General features: G+C 38.8%; 1 non-coding gene across 1 annotated transcript; it reads right to left on the bottom strand.

Moving 5' to 3' along the window:
- Window positions 1-727: 727 nt before the first annotated feature.
- On the bottom strand, window positions 728-834 carry LOC116117413. The gene has a single exon (XR_004125951.1). It is a non-coding gene; the product is annotated as a small nucleolar RNA R71 (small nucleolar RNA).
- Window positions 835-13895: the final 13061 nt, after the last annotated feature.

The raw sequence follows: 13895 nt of genomic DNA, 5'->3' as shown, positions 1-13895 counted from the left end.
TCATCACTTTATTACTTTGTATGACTAGTGCACTTGCTATTTATGCATGTTGTAGTTGCAACGTATCAAGTTTTTGGTGTCGTTGCCGGGGATTGAGTTTTGTGTTAACATTAAAATTTTCTTGTGTTAGGTAGATTGGAGCTTCATTTTTGCTTAATTATTGTTTGTTTAATTTTTGTTATTCTTTTAGGTTAGTTTGTGATCTCACTCTCTCTATTTTTCTGTGTAGTTTATGCGAAAAGCAAGAGGTTAGCCAGTGGTTCCTGAGATTGAAAGAACTACTCGAAGACTTAACAGAGAAAGAAGAGAAAGAGAAGCTACAGTTGATCCAGAAGTCATAGTTGTAGAGATGGCAAAAAATAGAACACTAAGGGAGTTTTCAGTTCCCTCAGTTGATGGCAGTGGGTCGAGTATTACTAGACCAGCAGTACAAGCCAACAACTTTGAGATAAAGCAGGCAATCATCCAGATTATCTAGTAGTCGGTACGGTTCAGGGGAGATTTGAAGGAAGATCCAAATTTGCACATTGCCAATTTTCTGGAGATTTGTGATACTTTTAAGTCAAACGGAGTGTCAGATGATGCCATCAGATTGAGACTATTCCCATTTTCATTGAAGGATAAAGCTAAGGGATGGTTAATGGCATTACCGACAAGAACGATTACAACATGGAACGATTTAGCACAGAAGTTCCTGACCAAGTTCTTTCCTCCAGGAAACTCGACAAAGCTGAGAAATGACATCACATCATTTCTACAAGAAGAGTTGGAATCATTGTATGAGGCTTAGGAGAGATACAAAGAATTACTGAGAAGGTGTCCACATCATAGGTTGCCAGTTTGGCTGCAAGTCCAAACATTTTATAATGGATTGATGGTGAATATGCAAACTATGGTGGATGCAGCATCGGGAGGAGCACTACAAAATAAGACTCTGGAAGAAGCTCACGAGTTGCTTGAGGTTCTGGCAAGCAACAATTATCAAAGACCTAATGAGAGGGTGCAACCGAAGAAATCTATGGGTCTTCATGAAGTTGATGCATATACAACCATTTCAGCCCAACTGACAACACTTCAGAAACAGTTGGGAAGTATCCAGGTAAATTCCATTCAAGCACCTCAACTAACTTGTGAATTTTGTGCAGGTAATCATGTGAGCAGTGAGTGTCAAGTGGGGAATACATTTGCTTCATCATCGTCATCATCAGAGCAGGTTAACTATTTGGTAGGAAATCAGAGGCAACCAAACAATCCCTATTCCAACACATATAATCCGGGTTGGAGGAACATCCAAATCTGTCTTGGGGCAATCAAAACTAGCAAAACAATCAATGGAACCAAAGAGCATTACCAACTAACCAAACAGGGGTGAATAATCAACCAGGAGACCCAAGAGTGACAAAATTGGAGGACATGTTTGGGAAGTTTATGTAAGAGACCATAGGTTTTATGAATGAGACGAGAATGAATTTCAGAAATCAAGGGGCGTCCATTCAGAATCTGGAGGTATAGATGGGGCAATTGGCTGAAAAGTTAAATGAGAGACCATAGGGGTCTTTACCAAGCAACACAGTGACTAACCCACGTGAGCAAGCAAATGCAATAATTTTGAGGAGTGGGACAGGTTTGGAAAAGGTGGAGCAAGCAGGGAAAGAAGAAAAGCCACCAAATGAAAAGGAAGAATCTGATGAGGAAGTAGATGAAGAGATAGTTATTGAAGAGAAACCATCTAGTTCTAGGGAAGAAGAACAGAAATGGGAAGTGAGGCAAAAACAAAGGAAAGAGAAATTGCCATTTCCTGAGATACCACCAGAATTGGCACATCACACTCCTCCTGTGCCATTTCCTCAAAGACTAAAGAAAAAGAATCAGGATAAGTAGTTTTCCAAATTCATTGAAATATTTAGAAAATTGCATATTAACATTCCTTTTGTAGATGCATTGCAACAGATGCCAAGCTACGTGAAATTTCTCAACGAGATTTTATCCAACAAAAGGAAGTTAGAGGATGAGGAAACAGTGATGCTCATGGAGGAGTGTAGCGCCATTCTCCAGAAGAAGGTACCCCCGAAACTCAAAGATCCAGGGAGTTTTACTATTCCTTGCATTATAGGAGATATTACTTTTGATCGAGTTTTATGTGATCTAGGTGCTAGCATCAATTTAATGCCTTTTTTTGTTTTCAAGAGATTGGGAATTGGTGAAGTGAAGCCAATGACCATGTCGTTGCAACTTGTAGATAGGTCTATAAAACATCCACCGGGTATAGTTGAAGATGTGTTGGTGAAGGTGGACAAGATTATCTTTCCAGCAGATTTTGTTGTATTGGACATGGAAGAGGATAAGGAAATGCCTCTTATTTTGGGCCGACCATTTTTGGCCACAGGAAGAGCACTCATTGATGTGCAAGAAGGAAAGTTGCTGTTAAGAGTTCAAGATGAAACAGTAACGTTCAATGTGTTTGAAGCTATGAAGTTTCCATCCGAGTCGGATTCGTGCTTTAGTGTTGATGTGGTGGATAAACTAGTAGCGGATACCATTCAAGAGAACACTCCACAACTATCTCTAGGAGCTTGTATTGCCCAATCAAGAACAACAGAAGTAGATGAGTTGGCAAAGAATGAATGTGCAGATTGTTGGAAGCACTTCAGCTGATTGATAAGAACCAAGATCTTGAATTTGAGGAATTTGATTTTGAGAAAGAGAAGGCAAAGGAAAGAAAGGAAGAACCTCCAAAGCTTGAATTGAAACCTTTACCTTTCCACCTCAAATACGTGTACCTTAGGGAATCAGAAACATTCCTAGTAATAATCAGTTCAAGGTTGAGCAATTTGGAAGAAGAGCGATTGATTCGGGTTTTGAGAGAACATCGATCAGCAATTGGATGGACTATTTTGGATATTAGAGGCATCTCTCCATCTTTTTGCATGCATAAGATACTCATGGAGGATGATATTAAGCCTAGAGTTCAACCACAACGAAGATTGAATCCTTCGATGAAGGAAGTTGTGAGAAAGGAGGTGGTGAAACTTCTAGATGCGGAAATAATTTATCCCATTTTTGATAGTCCATGGGTGAGTCTGGTGCAAGTGGTTCTAAAGAAGGGAGGTATCACAGTGATAAAAAATGAAAGCAATGAATTGATACCAACTAGGACGATCACAGGCTGGAGAGTGTGCATTGACTACCAGAAATTAAATGAAGCGACAAGGAAGGATTATTTTCCACTTCCTTTCATTGATCAGATGTTGGAGAGATTGGCAGGGCATGCGTACTACTATTTCTTGGATGGTTATTCAAGATACAATCAGATTGCCATCGCTCCTGAGGATCAAGAGAAGATGACCTTCACTTGTCCCTATGACACCTTTGCTTACCGAAGGATGCCCTTTGGGTTGTGTAATGCACCAGCCACATTTCAGAGATGCATGATGTCTTTCTTTGGAGATATGGTGGATTTGTTTATAGAAGTGTTCATGGATGACTTCTCTGTTTTTGGTTCGTCTTCTGATAATTGCTTATCTAATCTCTCTTTTGTTTTGCGGCGATGTTAGGAGACGAACTTGGTGCTCAATTGGGAGAAGTGCCACTTCATGGTCTAAGAAGGGATAGTGCTTGGTCATAGAATTTCAAAAGACGAAATAGAAGTGGATCGAGCAAAGACGAACGTGATTGAGAAGCTGCTACCACCCTCCAATGTTAAAGCAGTTTGAAGTTTCTTGGGGCATGTGGGGTTTTATAGACGGTTCATCAAGGATTTTTCTAAGATCTCTAAACCTCTTTGCAATTTATTGATTAAAGATGCTGCTTTTGATTTTAATGATGAATGCATGCATGTCTTTCAAACTCTAAAAAAGTTATTAGTGTCTGCACCTATTATTGCAGTTCCCGATTGGGGGCTACCATTTGAATTGATGTTTGATGCTAGTGACTTTGCCTTAGGAGTAGTGTTAGGACAAAGGAAAAACAAAGTGTTGCATGTAATTCAGTATGCTAGTAAAACACTCAATGATGCACAATTGAATTACACCACCACTGAAAAAGAATTGTTGGCTATGGTTTTTACTTTTGATGAATTTCGTTCATATTTGTTAGGTGCTAAGGTGATTGCCTACATGGACTATTCGGCACTCAAGCACCTATTGGCAAAGCAAGAAGCGAAACCTCGACTGATAAGATGGATCCTACTGCTACAAGAGTTTGAGTTAGAGATACGAGATAAGAAACGGTCGAAAAATGTGGTGGCGGACCATTTGTCAAGGATTGAACGACCAAATGAGGGAAATGAAGAAGAAACCCAAATCAGAGAAACTTTCCTAGATGAGAAATTGATGAGAGTGGAGGAAGCACCGTGGTATGTAGATTTTGCAAACTACTTGTCAGCGAGAGTGCTCCCCATTGGCATGACCTTCTAACAAAAGAGGAAGTTTTTCTCAGATTTGAAATACTACTTTTGCGAAGAGCCATTTCTTTATAAACACTGTGCTAATCAGATGATACGTAGGTGTGTTCTGGAAGAGGAAATTGAGAGTATTCTAAGGCATTGTCATGAGAGGGAAGTAGATGACCATTTTGGAGGAGCTAGGACAACAGCCAAGGTTCTTCAATCTGAGTTTTATTGGCCAACCCTTTTTAAGGATTCTTTTCGAATGGTTCAGGAATGCAACCAATGTCAACGGAGTGGTAATATTTCAAAGAAAGATGAGATGCCGTTGAACAACATCCTTGTAGTTGAGCTGTTTGATATGTGGGGAGTTGACTTCATGGGTCCCTTCCCAAATTGTTTTGGGAACACATAAATTTTGGTATCAGTGGATTACGTATCAAAGCAGGTGGAAGCAGTTGCATTGCCGTCTAATGATGCCAGGGTAGTGATTAATTTTGTGAGAAAGAATATTTTCTCAAGATTTGGAGTACCACGGGCAATCATTAGTGATGGAGGATCGCACTTTTGCAATAGGCAATTTGATGCCCTGTTGGGAAAGTATGATGTGAAACATAGAGTTGCAATACCTTACCATCCACAGACGAGCGGGCAAGTGGAACTGTCGAACAGAGAACTTAAGGGAATTTTATAAAAGATAGTTAATACATCTAGGAAAGATTGGTCACAGAAATTGGATGATGCATTATGGGCCAACCAAAATGCATTTAAGACTCCAACTGGTATGTCTCCATTCAGGATGGTTTGTGGGAAGGCATGTCATTTGCCGGTAGAACTCGAGCGTAAGTCCTATTGGGCAATCAAGCAGCTCAACATGGATTTACGAGTGCTGGGGAAGAAAGGATGTTGACTTTAAATGAACTCGATGAGTTCCGTCAAGAAGCTTATGAGAATGCTAAAATGTACAAGGAAAAGACCAAGAGGTGGCATGACAAACATATCCGGAAGAAGATCTTTGAAGTGGGTCAGAAAGTGTTGTTGTTTAACTCTAGACTTATGATTTTCCCAGGAAAACTTAGATCTAGATGGTCTGGACCCTTCATAGTTACAAGAGTTTACCCATTCGGAGCGGTGGAGGTGTCACATGAAGAAAAATGCACATTTAAGGTTAATGGCCAGAGGTTGAAGCCATAGATCGACGGAGTGATGAGTTGCAAGTCAATTCCCCTCCGGCTTGACATTCCGACGTGAGAACTTGAGAGAGTCGAGCTTTTCAACTATAAACAAGCGCTCCTTGGGAGGCAACCCAAGTGTTTTCAATTGTTGTGTTTATTTATTATTTCGAAATTGTTTAGTCTCTTATTAATTTTAGATAAAGTATAATTTGTGTGTTTTTGGGTGTTTCAGGTGAATTATCGAATCAAGGAGGAAATTGGAATTTTCTAGTTTTCGCTGCAGCGAAGCACATTTTTGAAAAATTCAGAATTCGAAAAGTCCCAGACTTCGCTGCGGCGAAGTATCTTTTTCGCCAAGGTGATGCGTCTCTGTATTTTTCTGCCGAGGCGATGCGTCTCTGTATTTTCCTGCTGTGGCGAAGCAAAGTGGGCAAAAATGCACTAAGGAAAATTCGCTGCGGCAAAGATTGTTCTTCATCGGGGTGATGCGCTACTGTAATTTGCGACATCGACTAGGTTTGGTTTTAGGGTTTTAAAATGAAGAACTTCGCCGTGGCGAAACCTGGTTTTTATAAATACTTTGCGCGACCTTTCATTTTTCATGAAACTTTTCAAATCCATTTGAGAGAAAATTTTTCCAACTTCAATCCAAAGCCTTCCCAGTGATTTCCCATTAAAGTTTCTCACTCCTTAACCCTCCTAAACACCAAAACAACTCGATCTTTGCGAAAAATTGAAGAAAATTGTGGGTTCAAGAAATTGGGGATTTTGCAATCAAGGATGATTTTTGGCTAAATTGGTGGCGAATACTCCATAGTTTTGGTAAGATTTCAAGTTCCCTAAGCTTTTAATCACAAATTTTTGAGTTTACATTTGTGGATCTGAAAATTTTGATTGTGGTTGAGTTGTGAAATTTTTTTTGTGATTTTGTGCGTTCATTGTGTTGGAGGAAGTGTTGATTTTGGATTGTGTGATATTGAGGAATGTGGGTTTTGAATTTTGGGGTGTTTGGTTGAGTTTGGAAAAATAGTAGTTTGGGGGTCTAAGTGCAAAGTTTGGAAGTGTTGTTGTACTGCAGGATTGATTGTGGTTGTTCATAGGGTGTTTAGGGTTGAATTTTTAAGTTGAATTGTTGAGTTGGTTGCTAGTTTTGGAAAAATGCCGCTCAAAGTGTTGTCCAAAGGTAAAGGTAAAGGTAAAGGTAAAGGAAAGAAAGTGGACAACCGGTTTGTAAGTGACAACGCTTGGACACGCTATAAAGGGGCAGCCCAAAGGAAAGATAAAGGATTTATTCCCAAGCATGGATTGACCGCGAGCCAGGCTATGGAGTGGAGTCGAGGGAGATGTTGGGAACTGTTTATGAGTGCACCTGCACAAACGGCGGTCGAGCCGCTAGTGAGAGAGTTTTATTCCAACCTCCCGGAGTGTCAATCTAGTACTATGTTTGTGAGGGGTACTGATGTGGCATTTACTGCAAAGGTGATCAATGAATTTTATAACCTTCCTAGGATTGACCAGAATGATTATGTGGATTTCAGGAAGACACAGTTTGAGGATGATATTATTTTTTCGGTCATTACAAAACCGAACACCACTTGGGAGGTTTCAAGAAAGGGCAAGATGAGCATCAAGGGAACTAATTTGACACCGATGGCTTGGTTGTGGCTGCACTTTATTAGTGCAAGGATGATGCCGAAAACGCACTATAGTATGGTGACTTATGAGAAGGCATTGTTGCTCTATTCTATTGCCACAAAAAAGAGTATGGATGTGGGACAAATTATCCTGAACAACATTCAACATGCAGCCAAACCAGGGCACGGGAGTTACCCTTTCCCACATCTCATTACAACTTTGTGCACTCGAGCAGGAATCGAGGTACATGATGATAAGCCATTTATCCATGCTACCCCAATCCTCGACTTAAGACTATTATCACAAGCACCTTGAACGTCCAGACGATAAGCAACCTAGAGTCAGGACAAAACGACAGAGAACCACCCAAGGCACTGCCACATCATCCAGTTCCACAACCACTATGAGGGAAATGATGCAGCAGATAATGGGTCAGATGAGACGTATGGAAAAACGTCAAGATTGGCTGGCAGAGCAACCCAGATGATGTATGACATGTAGAAGAGTAGCTTCAACAAGCTCAACGTTGATATTGCGGAATTCCAATGGGTTGACTGGGATTCAGATGAGTGGATGGGCTCCGAATCGGAAGAGGACGACGTCGAGGGAGATGAGGAGGTCGAAGAATGAGAACCTGAGCACCTATTTTTGTTTGTTTTAGTTGTTTCTGTATTTCATTTCGAACATTGAACTTAGTTGATACTTTTTGTTTTGGATTGTTTTAGTTATTTTAGTCGTTTCATTTTTGTTTTAATTTCGTAGTTGATGTAAAGACGAGATTAGGGTTGTAATATTTTCATATTAGTCAGTGAATTTTTCTAACACAGTGGACACCACAGTTTTTAATTGTTTTTACAAATTTTGGTGATGAAAAAGTCAAGGACCAGGTGTGCACACTGTTGAGCGAAACTTTAACTTCATGGATTAATTAGGGAACTATCTCATACCTTTACAGATTTTGTTTTTCTATTCCTAATTTGTGCATAATTTAACATTGGGGACAATGTCATCTTTAGTTTGGGGTAGGAAAAATTTGAGAATTTTTGGACTTTTGTTTATTTTATTTAGTTTTGTTGTGTATGCCAATGTTGAATTGTATAAATCAATGATGAGAATAGGGTTGTTGGGATTTTATTGTTGAAAAATGTTAAGCATTGCTTCAAGTTTATGTTTATTGATTGAATTTTGATTGAGGTTTCTTGAGTGGTTCAACCATCATTTTCATTTATTTTGGCATGCTTAGATTCATTTTATGTGATTAGGTAAAGTTTTGATAATGTTGGTGGACTCTAGAACCTAGTAGAGAAGTGCTTGAGGTGGAATTCTAGGAATAGACACTGTTGAGGAAATGATTTAGGCATTTTTCGGATCGTTTGAGCCTTTCCAGCCAACCCACGAATGAATTTTCCCCTAGTCACCCATTTGAACCTTATGAGATTATCATTGCTTTTTATTTTCTTGCAAACCAAAAATTGTCCGATCCAATTACCCTAAACACATAATCATACCCTTTAGGAGAATTTTGGACCTAATGCAAACACAAGGAACTTGAAGAGTTGTGTGAATGAACTAAAAGAATAGTTTGGGGGTTGTGAGAAGGGAAAGAAGAATAAGATAAGTAACTAACCTCAATTTTGTTATTGCAAAAAATAAAAAATTCCTTAGTTTGAGAATTGCATTACAATAGCAACAATAAGAATTGTTCATGGTTGAAGGTTGTTAAATGGTTGACATTTTGAGTGATGGTTGAGAAAGGAAGTGGCAGTTGGATTAAGTCTTAGTGTTTGCTTTAAGGAAACCAAGTTCTCTTGTTTGTTTATCCTTTCTTTTCCTTTGGAGCCCACTACTCGAGCATAACGTTGCAAGAGTACAAAGACCTTTTGATCCTTAGCGATGTCTAATCCTCATTAGTGGAGAGTAGTTCGATATTTAGGCTTATGGAGTCTGCCACCATTTGATAAACTTTGCATTTCTGCATAAAATAATCCAGGAAGTTGGAAGGTAGATTGAAGTGGGGATCACCTACTCGAGGGACAAATAGAGAAAGATAGTCGATGCAACTTATAACTTCTTGGAGTGTTGAACATTTTTCTAGTAATAATTTTGCAACAACCTTTGAGACTTGTATAAATTCTAGGCAATTTGTTGTGTTGAGTTGATTCTTATGTTTGTCTTTTTAATATTTTGTTAATTTTGCTATTTTGCGTTTGTTGTTTTTCTTTCATTTTGTTTTGTACCTGATGCTCGAGGATGAGCATGTCTTTAGTTTGGGGGTATTTGATAATCCGAGGATTATACTGTTTTATTTAGGCTTTTAGGCCAGATTTTAGATACTTCTTAGTTCATTCATGCCTGAATTGTTACTTAATTCTTTACATTTTGTGTTTCAGGCTAAAATGGACATTTTGAGCAAATAATGAGCGAATTGGAGTTTCTGGACTCAGAAGTAAGCGGATCTCAGAAGTTGGGAGAGTTCTGAAGCAGAGTAAAGCACTATGAAGTTTGTTCCCATGGGAGAGCATCAAAGATCGAAGATTCAAGCAAAGAAGCAAGCAGAGGGCATTTCTGTAAATTCATAATTCTTCATGAAGATTCGTCACGGTGAAGTTTGTTCTTCGCCACAGCGAAATGAGTCACGCACAAGAGTTACTTTTACTTCATCACCGCAACGAGATTTCTTCTTCGCTGCGGCGTAGTCTGCAATTTTCAGTTTCGTTAAGATGCACAGTTTCATTTTTAGGCAAAGTCTTAGGTTTTTGGGTGAGGTATAAAAGCAAAACTTTGCCATTTTGAGAAGGGTCGCGTTTTTCTTAGTCTAGAGCTGCTTTTTCATCTTCCTTAGTTTAGATTTGACGAATTTTTGGGTTGAAAAGTGAGGAGATTTGGGATTGAATCTGGTGGATTCTTCAACTAGGGGAGATCTCTTGTCTTTTCTCTCATTTCAATATGTTGAACCTTGCGTTTATTGTTTTTCTTACTTCTTGTGTTGATTTAGCTATGAACTAACCCATTTTGGGTTAGGGTTTTGATGAAATTCGGATTTCCATGGATTGAGCAATTGATTTTTACTATTTTCATATGATATTACATGGATTGTGTGGTTATTCTGAATTTATTGCTTGTAGTATTGAATGCTAGAGATAGATTTAAGAATCAATGAAATCAGTCTAGGATTCCATGTGCTTAGTGAGCTTAGAACTATTAATCTTCAAATTGTTGGGTGCGGAAGTTTAATAGGGAAAAGAAGGAAAACATAGCCTGAAAAGGTATGTTTACAATTTAGAGAATTCGATTTACAGTCACTGCATGTGAATATGAAAATAGCATAATCCGAAGGTTTAATCCATAGAGTCCGAGTGAAGTCAAAACCTTACCCGTTTGTTTAAATTGATTTTACCTTGTTTTTAATCTTGCTTTCATAATTTAACTTTGAGCATTTAACTAGTTTTAAGTTTAATTTTCTCCCATTAATCCAAACAAATTCAATTGCTCCAACGTGAAAATAGTAGAAAACTTAGTGCTTAACAACCAATCCTCGTGGGAACGATACTCACTCATCACTTTATTATTTTGTGCGACTAGTGCACTTACTATTTATGCATGTTGTAGTTGCAACGCATCAACTTGCAGCAACCAGTAAAACAGGCTTGGACTTTTTCAAGTCCTGCTCTGCAGTCCTTAGCATGTTCAAAAGTTCTAACAGGGTTTTCTCCATTGTGTTCATATTGAGATTCATTATGAACGGAGCATAAGAGTCAAGCAAGGATTGTAGAATCAAATCCATTTGTAATTCTGCATCCAACTCAAATCCCAAAGTCTCAAGTCTCTCTATGTGTTCGATCATCTTGAGCACATGAGGACCAACTTGGGCTCCCTCAGTCAGACGACTCCCAACCAGTGCTTTCGACACCTTGTACCTCTCATGTTGAGCATTTCCTTCGAAAAGCTCCTTGAGGTGTAGAATAATGGAAGCAGTGTCCATATTCTCATGCTGCTTTTGTAGCACAAGTGTCATCGATGCTAAGATCAAGCATTGAACGCCATCAGCATGATCAAGGAACTTTTGATAAGTATCCTTTACTTCCTGAGTGGTATCAGGATCAGGCTCAGCCATGTATGGCTTTTCAAGGATATAAATTTCTTTTCTGACTTGAGTATAATCCGAAGATTACAATACCAGTATGAGAAATTGGATCCATCCAACTTGTTTGCTTTCTCGATTATCGGTCGCAGGTTCATAATGCTCAATTTGGTGAATCTACAATTGCAGAAAAGATAAAGTCATTATAAAGTTCATTATTATTTAATATGGTCTTTTATTAAACGATGCTCCCACTATTTTACTCAAGTCAATAGCCCTCACTATTAACTCGGGAAAGCCCGTTGACTTTCCTAGTGGACCAAGATCCCATCCTTCCCATTTCAAACCTTCGCTTTGGCAAACAAGCCAAAATGAGTTAATTAGGTTAGCCAACAAACTTAATCCACACCAGTTGATAGCTCCTACTATCAACCTCAAATGTGAAAAAACCAACAAGCCAATCACACAATCCAATGGTCACTGTGTTTATCAACCTTCGCTTGGATGAACAAGCAAAACCGTCATTTTAAGTCGACCCATCACCATTAAGGAAAACTCCAATGCATTTTAACCTCCCACTGGTAGAAGTGTACCCTTCACTTTGGCAAACAAGCAAAACCGTCATTTTAAGTCGACCCATCACCATTAAGGAAAACTCCAATGCATTTTAACCTCCCACTGGTAGAAGTGTACCCTTCACTTTGGCGAACAAGGTTTCGACGAACAGTGGTTTGATTAAAACCATGGTGATGTAAGACTTATGTGACTTAATATACTTTAATTAAGGGTTTGTTATTTAATGTCTCACCAGATTATTATCTTTGTTAGAATGATATTGTTTGGCATGTTATTCAACATTCAACCTTTTTGTGCATTCTAAAAACAATATTAATACGTGCCGATACATGGCCCAACTAAAACCGATTTCCTCGAGCCTAGAGGAATCGGTGGGCCACCTAGGGGTCCTGTGTTAGTAAACGGTCCCGTATACGCAGCGGAAACAAAACAAAACAAAAATATATAATACAAGGGTCGTTTACAAGAGCCAAGATCAAGGGTATAATTATACAATTGATATTAAAGCAAGAATCTACAGAAATTAATAATTTGTGTTTAGAAACCATACACACGTTTGGAGGCTCCACCACGATTGTCTTTGAATGTTTTGCTGCCGATCCAAGTGTAGGATCGAACCCACGTAGTCCACACAAAGACAATCTCAAAAGAACCAAAGAGGGATTTGCTAGATCCTCTTTGGCTTCAAGATTAAGAAGAAAAGAAAAATCAATGAAATTGATATCTAGGCAAAATGAATCTGCCGTGGGAGAGTGAAGGTGGGGCTGCTGTGTGTTTTGGTTTCACAAAGAAAATTCAACTAAATGAAAAACTTATAATTTTTACACTTAACTTTTCTTTTATAGTAAAACCTTAATGCCCTATTCCCATATGGAATAGGTTTGGGCTCCAACCCAAACACCCCTAATTAGGTATTTTATTAATTTCATCATTATCTCAATTAAACTCAATTAATATATATATATTAACATTTAACAATAATGATGATTTAATTAAATATATGCAAACACATATTTAAGCGTAATTTCATTTATTTAATTTTTCTAATAAATTAAATAAAGGCTACGACCTCAGCAAATTTAATTGCACTGTGAAATTACCAAAATACCCTTTCATCTAAAAAGATGAAAACGCCCTTCTTTCTTCTTGGATCTTAAATTATTTTCCATGTGTGTGACCCATAGGCACCTCATCATATCGGCAGTGTATAATATCGCGATTAACACCAATTAATCGTCTCACTAATACATAGACCAAGATTGGCCCCTAGCACGGCATCATGGCCACCTAATAGATTCGGATTCTGCAAAGTAGCTACCTGTCAACGATATGGTTATCGTGCAATTCGATCCTTTCATCATACGTTATCTTGACGAGACGAAGGCATATAAATAGTGTCAACCTTTGATTACTCTCGATATTACGTATTCAGTCTCTGAACCAATGACCCGTATTATAAACTGGATAGAGCAACAACTCAATCACACTGTGGCCTCAGTTTTAGTGTCATTGCCATATACTGAATTGCGCTGTGAGATAACTTCTCCCATACCCGGGAGTGATGAATCCTCTGTCAATCCACCATAGTCTTGATACACTCCTTGATGCAGCCAATCACCACCGTATTGACAGCTCTGGAAAGAAATGCGTTAGGCTAGTGTCAAACTGTACCAATCGATGCACAAGGCGCTCCGGTGATCTCAAATCTAAGGATCACATGCACCACCATTCGTTAGAGGATTTGTTCCATAGACACTGGGTTACCATCCATATGGAATCCTCTGGTAGGTCAGTTCAGTGAACTTGCTGTGGTGTAATCGCCTACAGCAAACACCCATGTGTTGCACCAGGTTGTCACCAAACAACATTGACAAGTGAGATCAGTCACTGCCTTTCGACAGGGTCGTTCAACACTATGATAGCCTTACCGTATTATATGTGCCCTTACTTCAAAATAATACTAGGGCTACAGACGTTTCTAGAATGGCCACCATATGTGCTTATAGGGTTCTCACTATCAAGATTTGAAACACTTGATACCCTC

Source organism: Pistacia vera, unplaced genomic scaffold (genome assembly GCF_008641045.1).
Source record: "Pistacia vera cultivar Batoury unplaced genomic scaffold, PisVer_v2 Contig807, whole genome shotgun sequence".
Classification (NCBI taxonomy): Eukaryota; Viridiplantae; Streptophyta; class Magnoliopsida; order Sapindales; family Anacardiaceae; genus Pistacia; species Pistacia vera.
Note: the sequence above shows the minus strand (reverse complement) of the source record. Positions and strands in the feature narration are given on the sequence as shown.